Raw genomic sequence first — 15,634 nt, forward strand, 5'->3', positions numbered from 1 at the left:
ATGATTGGTGATGAAACGACTCCAGATTTCACTGGATCAAAGGGGAATGAGGTTGACCTGACTAGCTCTAATCTCAAGCTGTAACTATTCCTCTCTTCCTCATGGATAGCGAGGCCCAGTCTTCTTTTTCTGATGCTGGGTGATACATGACTACCCTGAATTCTTACAACAGCAGCGTGTGAATGTGTAGGGAGAGAGGAGAAGCTCAAAATTAGTGTATGTGGCAGGATCCAGGCTGGTGTCTGAAATGTGGGAAGTCTGGATTCTCTTGGCTCCACTGTCTCAGCCTGCCTGTCTTCTGAAAGAGACACAGGGGAGGAAATAATGGCTTCTGTGTGGATGATAAATTTGTCACAGGTGAGTAGGAATTTGATACTTCTCCAAAAGGTATACATTTTCCCTTTGCCTGGCTAGGAGTTTCCTAAAACAGACTGCAGCAGTCACTACCTGGATTCCTGATCGTGTTTTGTCATGTTTTGGGCTGCTTGTGGGTAGGGAGGCACTATACGGAAATACTCCCAGGCAACCCCTCACCCAGGCTGACTGGCCTCCTCTAGGCATCATGTTCTAGTGCTGTGGTCGACACTACAGAAGGAGATAAAAATGTCTGTTTCAAAAAAATAAATTTTCTTACTGGGGAAATAATTTTTTCAGTTATTCGGTGTTTCACCCATGCCTGCATTGTTTTGGGGACTGTGCTCAATGTTGGAAAAAGAGAAATAAGTCTGGAAGAACTCAGAGTTTAGTATTGGAAATATATGCTAAGGCATGTGTTAGAGGTGCTATTAGAGTTGAGACTGGATATGGTAAGTTGCCTTGGGAATGAGTGTGGACACTGAGCCTTAGAGTAGAAGACCCATCTAAATGTCCTCTGAATCAGATCAGGTCTCCACACCACAAGGCTATCACCTCATTCTCCCTCCTATGAACTTTAGAGGAGATGGCATCTCACGGAGGCAGAATCAGTGTGATTTTACTGGAATCAGTAGCCTTCCGGTACGATATACGGCTAAAACTTCCCCTGGGAAGGAGTAGGGCCTGTTGGATCTCTCAGAGGATCTCATGCAGAGATGTGACACTGAAGAACTACAGCAATCTGGTGACCGTATGCACAAATAGCATCATTCCTTAACTTAGTCATTTATGGGGCAAGTATTTCTTAAGCACCTATTGTGTTCTGGAATGTGGGCTGGGGACTGGTAAAACACCAGTATATGAGTGTTGCGAGCAAAGTCAAGGGGACATTAACCCCTCAGCAGGGCCCTATGTCCCTGTGTGGTATTCATGATGTGAGTGGGGAACAAAGTCCCGGCACACAGGTTCAGATAGAGTGAGCAACACAGCTTTATTTGGGAGCCAATGTCCCTCCAGAGGCACAGAAGTTTATACAGGATATAATAGAATTTAGTAACGAAACAAGTCCCAGAGTCAATCGGGACAGAGAAGGTTTCTGATCCGGGAAAAACGAGTGGGCCCACGACGGGTCTGAGGCAAGCTGGTCTTGCAAGGAAGAACTTCGGAGAGTCCCAGAGTATGGTGGCTTGCACCTTGCAGAGGACTCTGTCAGATCGCCCAGTCAGACTTCTCACAGCATTGTTCTGGAGTTCTGCTTTTATCCTCTTTTCCTTGGACTTGTTTACTTCTTAGGTGATAACCAGTTGTTTGCCAGGAGTTTTTTTACCTCTTAGATGATAACCAGAAGTTGTTTGGTAAATGTGTTTATCAATCAATTTTGTTATGCTCAGTTTCACACAAAAACATGCTTTTTACTTCACTCTTATTAGTCTCACACATGTGCAGCCATAGTTCTGTCCCTACTAGTAAACAACTTATTTTGCAAACCTCAATCCAACATATATAATACATTTTATATGCTCTATACAATGAGACAGAAATGATCCTTAGCATCATGGGGCTTGTCTAACGACTTTACTATGAAAATGAAGACCTGTATGTTTAACTGGTTTTTTGTTTATTGTTGAAAGGTTTATGGTTCCTTAAATGTATATCTAGGGGCGGCCGGATGGCTCAGTTGTTAGAGCGTGAGCTCTTAACAACAAGGTTGCTGATTCAATTCCCACATGGGCCAGTGAACGGTGCCCTCCACAACTAGATTGAAAACAACAACTTGAGCTTGGAGCTGAGCCATGGGTGGGTGGCCAGTTTGCTCAGTGGTTGGAGCGCAGTGCTCATAACACCAAGGTCGCTTGTTTAATTCCCACATGGTCCAGTGAGAAGCAATGTCTCGAGCTTGGAGCTGAGCCACCAGTGGGTGGCTGGTTGGCTCATTGGTTAGAGGGCGGTGCTCATAACACCAAGGTCGCCAGTTTGTGTCCCATATAGGCCAGTGAGCTGCGCCCTCCACAACTAGATTGAAAAAATCAATGACTTGATTTGGAGTTGAGCTGAGCCCCCCACAACTAGATTTAAAAAAAACCAAAAACCAAAAAACAACAACAACTTGACATCCTGGAAAAACACATTGTTCTCCAATAGTCCCCAATAATAAAAATAAATGTGTATCTAAGCTTGGGCATGAGTTTCAGATATTAGAGATCCTCAGTATATTGGGGGTACAGAATGGGTATTTGAGTTTGGGACCCTTTTGAAAGACTTATTGGATTGGTGAGAACTTTAGTAAGCTCATTTGATGCTCTTACAGTCATATTTGTCTGTTTTTAGAACTGCTGAAGGTGAAAATGTTGGCAGCTGTTTCCTGGGAAGTCTTACCATCCTCTGCACAATCGTCCCACATCATGTACTCTTCCCCATGAGCAGGACATGAACCATGAAAACCCAGTGTAATCTCAGAGGAGGACCTATTGATCATGTAAATGTAACATTTTCATATGGACTCAATTTTTCCCCACTGGGGATTTCTGATAATAACTTCTTTTTGTCAACATCAGTTTCAATTGTCATAGAATTATTGTTAGTAAATTTTCTAAAATGTCTACACTTTATCCCTGTAGTTGCCACTGTGCCCATATAACCAAGGTTCTCAAAGTCTGTCTTTGCTCCTAACTGCATTTTACCCCCAATTTAGGGTCTGTACTTTGATTTGGAAGAAAACTATATTGGCCATACTGACTTCTTTTGGTACATTATATCCGCATGATTTATTTATTTTATAAGTGGAAGTTTGTACATTTTGATACCCACGTTGACTTTTTAAACCTTTATTCTGGCATTTCTTACTCCACATTTTTAATATTTGTCAAGTGTGCTCCAGATTAGGGGTTTACTTAAACACCCACGGTCACCCTCTCAGCAGGTCGTATTTGGGGAACAGCTGTGCAATGACCTGAGTTTGGTAAAATTCACAAGGGATGATTCTTTGTCCTTTACATTAAGAGAATATTGGAAAGGCTCTGAATTACAAAAGCCACGTGTGGTAGACTTAAAAATGGCCTCCAAAGATATCCAGGTCCTAATCTTTGGAGCCTGTGAAGGTTCACTTATATGGTGAAAAAGGACTTCGCAGATGTGATTAAGTTAAGGAATTTGAGATGGGGAGATATGCTGGATTATCCAGATGGACCCTAAATGTAATTACAAGTAAGCTTATAAGGGGAAAGCCGAAGGAGATTTGACTGCTGAAGGGGAGAAAGTGATGTGATGGCAGAAGCAGCCTTTGAAGATGGAGGAAGGGCGCACAGCTGCTGCTGCCCACGCAGCCGGGAGGGCTCGGCTTGAGGGGGAAAGGCGAGGAGATCGAGAAAAAGACACAGAGACAGGAAGGCTGGGATCGGGAGGTCCACCGTCCACGGATGGCGGAGCAGTGGTGCAGTCTTTATTTCACACACAGTTTACATACAGTGTTAGAACAGTTGTCTATACAAACAAGTATTAGCAGAACAAGCAGGTATCAGTAGAACATTCTGTTTTGTGTATTGGCAAGTTTGTATGTCTGTGGCTGCATTAGTATTATCTTGTTCTTCCTGGGAAGATGCTGAGGCGAGGCTTCCCATGGGAATGACCTTGCAGGCTGCAAGGCCCTTGTTAGCTTACAGCCCGCTCCCTACACACAGCCAAGGAATACAAGGCATCTACTATAAGCTGAAAAGGTAAGGAAACAGATTCTCCCTTCAGAGCCTCCAGAAAGAACCAGCCCTGCCAACACCTTGACTTTAGCCTAGTGAAACTTATTTCAGACTCCAACCTCCAGAACTTTAAGATAAAACAAAAATTGTGCTGTTTTAAGCCACTAAATTTGTGGTAACTTGTTAAAGAGGCAACAGGAAACTAATACACCATCTAAGAACTGGGAAAGTCAGGGGTGGCCGGATGGCTTACTTGGTTAGAGCACGAGCCCTGAACAGCAGTGTTGCTGGTTCGATTCCCACATGGGCCAGTGAGCTGTGCCCTCCACAACTAGAATGAAGGACAATGACTTGGAGCTGATGGGCCCTGGAGAAACACACAGTTCCACAATAAAAAATTAAAAAAAACAAAAGAACTGGGAAAGTCATTTAGGTAAGTGGAATTCACTTAGGAGAAAACAGTGTTTCAGAAAAGATACTATGAATATTAAAATAGCTCAAAACATGTCCCCCCAACACTGGGAATTTATATACAAATATTCCCATTAATATATTTCCATTAATTTGAATCAGATATTGAGTGTTTATAAAGCAAGTCAGCATTAAAAATTACCAGAAAATCTCTGCATGAAAATAATGAGTATGATAGAGCCCTATGGCAGAAGAGTCACCCTTTCAACTTGAAAAAAACCCAAAAACGTAAGGCACAAACCATAGACATGCCCAGAAAAATCATTAAAGAATATAATATCCATCAGACATATAAGGAGAGAATTCCTATGAAGGTAGTGAATAGAAGAATTTATCCAGTCATCACTCATCTCTTCATCAACAGGGGAGGCTGTATACTGGAGAGAAACCCAAAGAATGTAATATTTCTTTTGAAGTTTTCAGCATGAAGGCTAACCTTACTCAGCACAGGAGAATACACACCAGGGTGAAGGCCTATGAATACAATAACTTTGGGAAAGTCTTCAGGGATCTCCCTTGTCTTAGGAATCATGTGATAACTCACACTGGAGGAAATCCTTTGGATGTATTTAATGTGGCGAGACCTTTAGTGTAAGCCTATCCATTAAGGCATACATGAGAATTCACAGTAGAGCAAAATGTTATGAATGAAATCAATGTGGAAAAGCTTCCAGCACAAGCTCTTACCTTAACAAGCAGAAGAGAATATGAAATGGGGGAGAAACTCTATGAAATGTTAGGCTGAAAATGCTGCTAGTTCCGTATCCCTTAGAAGTCATATAAAGATTTGCACTGGAGAAAAACCTTGTGAGTATAATCAATGTGGAAAAAGTACTTCACTCTGAAGGCTCAGAATAATACATTCTGAGGAGAAACCCTATGAATGCAAGGTTTGTGGGAAAGCCTTTGGTGATTCCTGGTCCCTTAAGAAATATGAGAGAATTTATGCTAGAGGGAAACTATGGATATTTTCACTTACTGTGCACAAGGGAAGTTAAAATGGGAGTGAGATCTTATAAATGTTATAAATATGTAATAGCCTTTGTCAGTGTCTCATGTTCAGAGTGGATCACTGACTATTTTCTAATGGGTTTGATATGGCATGTGAGAGAAAAAAAGAAGTCAAGAATGACACAAAAGAAGGGGCCAAGTGTTTCTGACATAATCACAATATTTTTGTCCATTCTTTTTATTGTGGTAAAATATACATAGCATAAAATTTACCATTTTGACCATGTTTACTTTTTCCATTTTTTTTCCCATTTAATCTTTCTGGGAACTTAGGTTTTTGTTGTGTTTTTTTTTATAAGCAGGTGTATATTTATTTTATTCTATGGGTTATAATCCAACACAATCCTTGTTTATTTTGTTGCTCAAATTTCCAAGAGGAGATCCTCCAGGTTGGCTCCTGTAATCCCTTCTACCTCCTCCTGCCTCATATCCAGGCAACCACTGACTTGCTTTCTGTCCTATGAATTAGTTTGCATTTTATTGAAGTGTCTATAAGTGGAATCCTATAGTATGTAGCCTTTTAAGTCTGACTTGTTTTATTTAGCATATTTTAAGGTTCATCAATGTTCTGTATATCAATAATCCATTCCTTTTTATTGCTGAGTAGCATTTGATTATATGGATATATTACAACTTGTTTATCTGTTCACGGGTTGATAGGCATTTGGATTGTTTTCAGTTTTGGGCTATTCCAAATAAAGCTGCTCTGAAATTTGTGTACATTTCTTTGTATGGATATATTTCCTTTGCTCTTGAGTGAATACCTAGGAGTAGAATGGCTAGATGATGTGGTAGGTCTATGTTAAACATTTTAAAAAATTGCCAAACTGTTTTCCAAAGTGTTTGTGCCATTTCGCATTCCCATCAGCAGTGTAGGAGAGTTCTCGTTCCTGTACATCCTTGCCAAACTTGGTGTAGTTGGTCTTTTTAATTTGAGCCATTTGAATAGGTATGCAGAGTTATCTCATTGTGGTTTTAATTTTCATTTCCCTAATGACTAATGATGTTGAGCATCTTTTCATGTGCTTATTTGCCATCTGTATATTTTCTTTGGTGAAATATGTGTTCAAATATTCTACCCATATTTAAGTTGGCGTCACTTCCTGAGAATTGTTGCTTCTATTCCCAGCTCATATCGCCATACATAGGTGTCGTGCTTCTTAATCTAGCTATCTGACTCCCTCTACCAGAGGAGGGAGAAGATCACGATCATTTAACTTGAACCAAAGAATTTTTCATGCTTCACTCTGATCTCCTTGAAACTACTCTCCAAGACCCAGACTTAAAATTTTTTGTACATGGGTCATATCTAAGACTGAACAAAAATGTTTTCAAGCTGAGTTTGCTTTCACTACTTTCTAAGATCTTATCAAATCCAATTCTTTTCCTAAAGTCAAGTCAGCAAAACTAATCAAACTTATAGGCATGGCTTAAACCTAGCAGCTTGCTTAAGTCTAAGGGACAAAAGAATTAAGATATACAGACTGCAAATATAGCTATGGTGTGGTCCAAAATTTCCACATGGTATGGACACAATTGAATTTCCTAACTGCTGCTGGTACATTAAGCACAGTGAGTAAATTTGAGCTTTACTAGGTGTCCTGCTCCTCTCCACGGCATTTCTCTCACCCCAAATACAATTAATACAACAAATTAAAGATAATTTGGTTATTCCAGATCACTTCTGTGAAATCTTGTGCAAACTGAAGTCACAAGCACCAGGTTCTGAACATATTGGGAGAAAGCTGGATGTACTCTTCAGTCAGGTGTGTTGTGAAGACTCCTAGACAGATGCTTGTTTCTCCAAACTCTTTGAAATGGAATTTGGTGAAAAAAGTTTTCACACTATGATTCATCACAGCAAAGAAAACTTAAATTATTCTGAGACAACATTGGTGGAGAAATTTTAATCAGGTAGTAGAGGAGGTTTCCAGTGAATGTTTCACCTGCTAGACTCACAGCCCTAGAAAAGCTATAAAGATGGGACATGGCCAGGAACTATACTCTCAGGGACCCTTAGAACATTTACAAATGGACTTTATATAACTCACAGGTGTTTGAATATATATTTATTGTTTTCTGCCTTTTCTTTGAATGGTCAAAAGTTTCCCCTTGTTGGAAAGCAGTGGCTTTTATTGTGGCTAAGAACAGTAGATTTTTATCTTTGCTACTTGGGAATTCTCTAGTTACCTTTCTACTGACAGAGGTACTCAATTTACTGGGACCGTAATTAAGGAACTTTGTAACGTGTTGCCTGTTAGCCAAAAATCACTGTCCTTATCATCCTCAATCCTCAGAAAAAAAATAGAAACAGGTACTTTAAAAATTAAAACTGGGGCCAGCCCGGTGGCTCAGGCGGTTAGAGCTCCATGCTCCTAACTCCGAAGGCTGCCGGTTCGATTCCCGCATGGGCCAGTGGGCTCTCAACCACAAGGTTGCCTGTTGGATTCCTCGAGTCCCGCAAGGGATGGTGGGCAGCGCCCCCTGTAACTAAGATTAAACACGGCACCTTGAGCTGAGCTTCTGCTGAGCTCCGAGATGGCTCAGTTGGTAGGAGCGCGTCCTCTCAACCACAAGGTTGCCGGTTCGACTCCCGCAACTAGCAACGGCAACTGGACCTGGAGCTGAGCTGCGCCCTCCACAACTAAGACTGAAAGGACAACTTGAAGCTGAATGGTACCCCCCACAACTAAGATTGAAAGGACAACTTGATTTGGGAAAAAAAATTCCTGGAAGTACACACTGTACCCCAATAAAGTCCTGTTCCCGTTCCCCAATTAAAAAAAATTAAAACTTGCTAAACTTTCTTAAGACTTACAATGCGCTTGGCCTAAGGTTCTCCAATTGGCGCTAATGGCCATCTGGTCTTCTCTGGCAAACAGATTTCCATCTTGTGAACTTGTTACAGCCAGGTTATTTATTTTAGATTCCACTTTGTTGCAAGCAGATGTGGCTTAGTACTGTAAAGGATCAATGGCATATATACTAGGAGTCATCACCAACAGATTAAGCTGCCTTTTCAAAGGAATCACTTTCTGAGCCTCTACATGACTTACAACCAGGAAACCTAGTCTACTAGAAGAAACACCAATGAAAAACAACCCTGGAGTCCCACTGGAAGGGCCTCTACTAGGTTTTCTTGCAATAGCCAAGTTACAAGGAACAGATCATTGGGTCCATGTTTCCTAGACAAAGAGACATTGACCTCTGAATGAACTTCTACTTTAACCAGAAGCCAAGAGTTTCTTCAAACTCTTCTCATGTAGATGATGGCATGAAGGAGACAGCTTTCCCAAAAACATTGGAACAAGCGGACAACCCTGAGTAGTGGACAGCTTCTGCCCAAGATGCGGAAACATGACCCTTGTCTAATCTTTCTTATCTACCGTTTCTTCTAAGCCTTGTTTTTTCATTCTTTACATTCTAGTTTCTGAATTTGTGCATGTCTATAGAATTATGTCCAAGTGCTGAGCATTGTTATTCCTTCTAGCCTCACTCTGTTCTTTCTATCCCGTTTTCCTATTCTTCTCTTTTTGCCACCTTTCTCCCCTCTCCTTTCCTCCATACCCAAAGTCCTTGGAATTTTTTTGTTTAGACTTATAATTATGAAGTTAATGTAACCCATGATTGTTGCTTTTGCTCACTTTTTCCTGTCAGTTCCATTGCTCCTTTATGAACACTCATTCCCTACCCTGAGAGAAATCTCTCCACCATTACTGCTGCCATTTGGGACATGGTCTCACCAAAACTGGGTCTCTGACAAAGTCTAAGTTTAACAAACTCTACTCTGAAGAGGTGGGACTTGTTTTTCTTGAAAGGCTGAAGTGGGTAGATAGCATTAGTCCAGCCTCAATGTCAGCTTCACCCAGGAAAGCTACAATGACAAACGTATGACTGTTTTTTCCTGCTGTAGAGCCATGAAGTGAGTCATATTTTGTTTTAGGGCCCAGTGATTATTGATTTTTGCCAGGTAGTTAGACAGAGTCATGCTGTTTTGCCCATCTTGTTCTCCTTTCTGACTATACAATTGGACTGATTTTGAACAATATATTACCTTTTTAGATCAGGACTTAAGTCCTAGTTCCAAACCAGAAGCACCACCCCCTTTGCAAAATGCCCATTCTTAGCAAATGATGAAAAGGGATTGCATGAAGACACTAAAAGACCTGAAATCAATCTGAATGTGACCTACACTGCCAGGGAAGGGTTTTAGGCTCCCAGAATCCCTTGGGTGATTGAAGTTCTGTGGACTATTGAAGTTCTATATAATGTTTGAGTTTTCCATACTTTCATTTGTGAAGTCACCCAAGCCACCTATGATGTCCTAAAAATATCGACATACTTACTCAAGAAATGCAGGAACTCCAGAAGGCTGGTGCTCATAACTGACTGGCATTAGACAGCATCCTGTGCAGTTGTCAATGATGATTGGTATACGTGGATTCCCTAAAACCTTTCTGATGTCTTTTTGGTGAATCAACACATCTGTAAAGCCAACCAAAACATTTATTGAGTAAGAAACATAGTTTTGACTTCTGGGACCTATGAGTTGTCATTAGATTGCTGGGTTGGGATATCTTTTTGCGAATATTAAGAACAGGTATAGGGGCTGGCCCGGTGGCTCAGGCGGTTAGAGCTCTGTGCTCCTAACTCCGAAGGCTGCCGGTTCATTCCCACATGGGCCAGTGGGCTCTCAACCACAAGGTTGCCAGTTCAATTCCTTGAGTCCCGCAAGGGATGGTGGGCAGCGCCCCCTGCAACTAAAATTGAACATGGCACCTTGAGCTGAGCTGCCGCTGAGCTCCCAGATGGCTCAGTTGGTTGGAGTACATCCTCTCAACCACAAGGTTGCTGGTTCGACTCCCGCAAGGGATGGTGGGCTGTGCCCCCTGCAACTAGCAACAGCAACTTGACCTGGAGCTGAGCTGCACCCTCCACAACTAAGACTGAAAGAACAACAACTTGAAGCTGAACAGAACTCTCCACAACTAAGATTGAAAGGACAACAACTTGACTTGGGGAAAAAAAAAAAAAAGTCCTGGAAGTACACACTGTTCCCCAATAAAGTCCTGTTCCCCTTAAAACAAAACAAAAAAAGAACAGGTATACCATTCTGAAGATATACTTTTCTTCCAAATGATAGGGAGCTTTTAATTTTTTTCCTGATAGAAGTATCCTTAATCAAATGCATTCTATAATGTCTCATTAAGACCAGAAGTACTGTTCTGTTGAAACAGATGATCCAAGCATGATTAAGGAACAAAATCTCAAACAACAAACTGTCCCTCCAGCTCACTATGGGGGCCTTCTTAACTTGATTTTCAAACCTTATTCATCCATGTACTTTTCTTTTCTCTCTCAATATATTTGGTTAATAAAGAAAGGTGTCCATCTGAGCGAAGAGAAAGGGTTATAAAATAATTAAAACAGACTCTAGTTTTTCTTGTTTCAAGTTTTACATCCTTTCCCTTTTTTCTTCTCCCTCTGCCTTTTTTACAATCTCCTTTCCTGAACCTTGAAAAACCTTAAGAATTATAAAAACAGCTCTCAAAGGACTATTCTGAAAGCTGTAGGCATGAGATTGCACTAATGATCCTGAGAAAATGGCATGAAAAATTGAAATAGTCTCTCAACAGTTCCAACCACAGGTTTTCAGCAGTTACAGATATGGAAAATTGCAATCTGGGACAGACCACAGTCACATACCGCTTTTCTTGCCCTAAGTAAACTAATCTTGCTTCAGCACAGGGAGTTTATTGTTCTTAAGTTTCTAACTGATGCACATCAGTTGAATAAAATCTTTAAATACTATTTGAGTCACATTTTTTTTTTCTCTTGACAAGGTCATTTTATAATAATAAAGGGGTCAATTCATCAGAATGACATGACAATCCTGAATGTTTAGGGATCTAATAACAGAGCTTAAATAAATGTCAAGAAAAACCTGATAGAATTGCAAGGAGAAATAGATGAATTCACAATTACAATAGAATATTTCAACACCCCTCTTTCAATAATCACTAGAATTAGTAGGCAGAAGTAAGGATATAGAAGACTTAGATAACACTATCAACCAACTTGCCCTCATTGATATTTATAGAACATTCCAATCATCAGCAGAATACATTTCCTTTACAAAGGCACATGTAACCCATTTACCCAGATAGACCATACTCAGGGCCATGAAACCAATCAAATAAATTTAAAAGTATTCACAAAGTATCCTCTGTGACCACAACTGAATTAAATTAGACATCAATAACAGAAAGATCTCTGGAAAATCCCCAAATGTTTTAAAACTAAATTACATACTTCTAAATAATGTCTAGATAAGAAAGAAATAAAAATTGGAATTAGAAGGTATTTTGACCTAAATGACAATGCCAGCAAAACATATAAAAAATTTTGTAGTGCAGTTAAGAAAGTACTTAGAGGTAAATTTATAATACAAAACACGTATTAGAAAATAAGAATGCTCTTAAAGCAATGACTTCAGTTTTGTTTTTAAGAAACTAAAGCCATAAGAGCATATTAAACCTAATATAATCACAAGAAAGAAACTAATAAAGATCAGAGCAGAAATCAATGAAATAGAAACAAGAAAACCAATAGAGGAAATCAATGAAACCAGAGGCTGGTTCTTTGAGATCAATAAAAGTACGAAACCTCTAGCCAGAGGGAGTGGAATCAAATATTCAAACTATTGAAAGATAAATTATGAGTCAGGAATAATATATCCAACAAATACATCCTTTAGATATGAAGGGGGAATAAAGACCTTTCCAGACATACAGAAACTGAGGGAATTTTCTAATACACGTATGGCATTACAGGAAATACTGAAGGAGGCTATTTGATCTGAAACAAAAAAATCAAAAGAATACAAAACCATGAGTAGTGTTATGAACAGATAGACAGAAGCAGGCAATGGCAACCCCTACACAAAATAGGACACTATACACTTAAACATAATATAAAGGTGTCATGCGGGAGACCCTGCTTGCTGCGCCATTTATCGTGTGGGGCGGCCTGTGGGGTCTCTGCTCCCGCTCCCCACATAACGCAGGATATGGTGAGGCCAAAAAGGAACACCCACGGAGCCATAGGCAGGGGAGTCATACCACTATATTCTCTCTGGCGGCACTATACTCTCACTGGAGGCTGGATCCACACTGTCCGCAAACCGCCATCCACACTTGCCAGCCCAGCCGCCATCTTCTTGCTAGCCCCCGTTCTTCCTCCTCTCTCTCTCTGCTAGCGTAGCCACAGCAGTTATATTAGTGGCCAATGGCTCACTGGTTACAGCTGACGGCCAACTAGCCACAGCTGATGGCCATCCAATCACAGTTGATGGCCATTTACTACCTGAGCCAGCACCTGTCTATGTGAGGCCGAGAGCCTGGAAACTACTTTCTGGGGCTCTGCCCCCACAAAAGGGTAAAGAAGAAAAATCATTTAAAAAAAAGGATAAAAGAAGAAAAAGACAACTTGCTACTGCAATTCAGAAATCAACTCACGGGAGACAACCAAAATGGCCCAGTAGGTAAATGCTGTGCTTACCTTCTCTCACAACCACACCAAAATTACAACTAATCTACAAAACAACCACTATTGAGAATCGCCTAAAACCAAGCTGAACTGAAGCCTTTCAACTAAGGCAGAAGAGGCCACCTGCAGACTGGTAGGAAGATCAGAGATGCGGAACAGGCTGGTCCCACACCCGTGTGACCATTAAACATCAGGAGGGCTATTTCAGCTGTGGGGGTCCCCCCATTCCCTAAAGGAGCAAGAGATCCCAGCCCCACGCCAGCCCAGGGTTCCAGTGCTAGGGAGAGTAGTCCCCATAATTTCTGGCTGAAAACCAGTGGAGATTGTGACTGAGTGAGACTGAGTACAGCTGCACTCACAGGTGCTCCTCTTAAAGGGAACGCGTGCGGACTTACCCACCAGTGGAATCACTTGCTCTGAGCTCCAGTGCTGGGGCAGCAGCTGGAAAGGTGGCAGGGACATATGGGGAGGAACTGAGTTGTCTGGCTTGGGACAAGGGCTACAGACGTGGCTTTCTCCTGGACAGGGGAGCTAGCAGAGGCCACTGTTTCTTTGTTGAGCCCTCCCCCTTCCCGGTGTGTGAACACAGGTGGTCACCATTTCTGAGTCTCCACTGTTAGTTCGCCAAACCCTGGCGATTTGAGACCTGGCCCTGCCCAACTTTTGGGCACACCCAGATTGCTTTCAGTGGCTTTTTTGTGCAGACAGCATGCCTTGTCTCAAGCTGCAGACTTTCCTAGGGTCTCTGAAAGGTTTGTGGAACCCAGACAAGCAGCATCTGGCTTGAGTGTGTCCTGTACCTCTGGCTGAGCAGCCCTAAGCGCAGTATTAGTGGCCTTGGTTCATGGCTTGGCATCTCAAGACACTTCCAAGCACAGCACGGGGGACAGCCATTTGCGGATTTCTTTCTGCCTCCTGCTGAGTGGCCCTGGGTGGAACACTGGTTGTGGCTGAAGTATACCTACAGCAGACCCCCTCCAAGGTGGTCCTGGGGCTTGCACCCCCAGTGGCCAGCTTCAAAACAAGCTGGAGCATCACCCAGCTGCCTCTAAGGAAGACACACCCAAGGGGCGGATTGGGCAGGCACTGGAGACCTGCTGAGGCAGATCCTCCTCTGTAGGGTCAGCCCCTGCGCGACAACCCTTCCACTGTGGTCAAGGCCAGTCCTCACAACCAGTGAGGCCAAGGATCAGTCCGTCACATTGATGTGCAATTATCAACCAAGGCTCAACTATAAGAGTAGGACTGTGGCGACAGAGCCCCAGGGAGCAGTTTCCAGGCTCTCGGCCTCACATGGAGGGGTGCTAGCTCCAGTGGTGAATGGTCATCAACTGTGATTGGATGGCCACCAGCTGTGGCTAGTTGACCATCAGCTGTAACCAGTGAGCCATTGGCCACTAATATAATAGGCTTGGCTACGCTAGTAGAAAATGGGGGCAAGAAGATGGTGGCTGAGCTAGCAAGCAGCGGAGTGAGGGTTGCGGATCATGTGGCTCCAGTTTCCTGTGTCTCAAACCCAGCCGCCAGTGAGAATATAGTGGTATGACTCCCCTATCTATTGCTCTGTGGGTGTTCCTTTTGGCCTAGCCACATCCTGCGTTCTTATGTGGGGAGTGGGAGAAGAGACCCCGCAGGCCACCCCGTACAACAAGGACACACACAACCCACACAAGGGACACAACCAGAGCATGTAGTGCAGGTGAGCAGAAAGCCTGTGCCACTGAACCCCACAGCACACCTACTACATAAGGCCACTCTACTAAGACCAGAAGACATAGCAGCCCTACTTAATACATAGAAACAAACACAGGGAGGCAGCCAAAATGGGGCGACAAAGAAACATGTCCCAAATAAAAGAGCAGAACAAAACTCTAGAAAAAGAACTAAGCGAAACAGAGATAAGCAAACTATCAGACGCAGAGTTCCAAACACTGGTTATAAGAATGCTCAGTGATCTCAGGGAGAACTTCAACAGAGAGATAGGAAGCATAAAAATGGAGATGGAAACCATAAAAAAGAACCAGTCAGAAATAAAGGATACAATAATGGAAACAAAGAATATATTACAGGGAATCAACAGTAGATTAGATGAAGCAGAGGATCCAACCAGCGATGTAGAAGATAAGGTAACAGAAAACACCTGACCAGAAAAACAAAAAGAAAAAGGAATCAAAAAAATTGAGGAGAGTTTAAGGGGTCTCCAGGACAATATCAAGCGTACCAACATTTGTATTATAGGGGTACCAGAAGGAGAAGAGAGAGAGCAAGGAATTGAAACCCTATTTGAAGAAATAATGACAGAAAACTGGGAAGGAAATGGACATACAAGCCCAGGAAGCACAGAGAGTCCCAAACAAGATAAACCCAAAGAGGCCAACACCAAGACACATCATAATTAAAATGCCAAAGGTTAAATACAAAGAGAGAATCTTAAAAGCAGCAAGAGAAAAGCAGTTAGTTACCTACAAGGGAGCCCCCATAAGACTGTCAGCTGATTTCTCAACAGAAACTTTGCAGGCAAGAAGGGAGTGGCAGGAAATATTCCAAGTGATGAAAAGCAA

General features: G+C 42.1%; 1 long non-coding RNA gene across 2 annotated transcripts in view; it reads right to left on the reverse strand.

Moving 5' to 3' along the window:
• Positions 1-1,326: 1,326 nt before the first annotated feature.
• Positions 1,327-15,634, reverse strand: part of LOC141569710 (uncharacterized) — a 67,566-nt gene continuing 53,258 nt past the window's right edge. Inside the window, exons 3-4 of one of the 2 annotated variants that reach the window (XR_012493474.1) lie at positions 9,872-10,010; positions 1,327-7,335 (exon numbers count right to left, since the gene is read on the reverse strand). This is a non-coding gene — a long non-coding RNA (uncharacterized LOC141569710). Of the gene's footprint in view, positions 8,016-9,871; positions 10,011-15,634 lie in introns of both variants that reach the window. The other variant, XR_012493473.1, reaches the window with a different exon arrangement.

This window comes from Rhinolophus sinicus, chromosome X (genome assembly GCF_036562045.2).
Source record: "Rhinolophus sinicus isolate RSC01 chromosome X, ASM3656204v1, whole genome shotgun sequence".
Classification (NCBI taxonomy): Eukaryota; Metazoa; Chordata; class Mammalia; order Chiroptera; family Rhinolophidae; genus Rhinolophus; species Rhinolophus sinicus.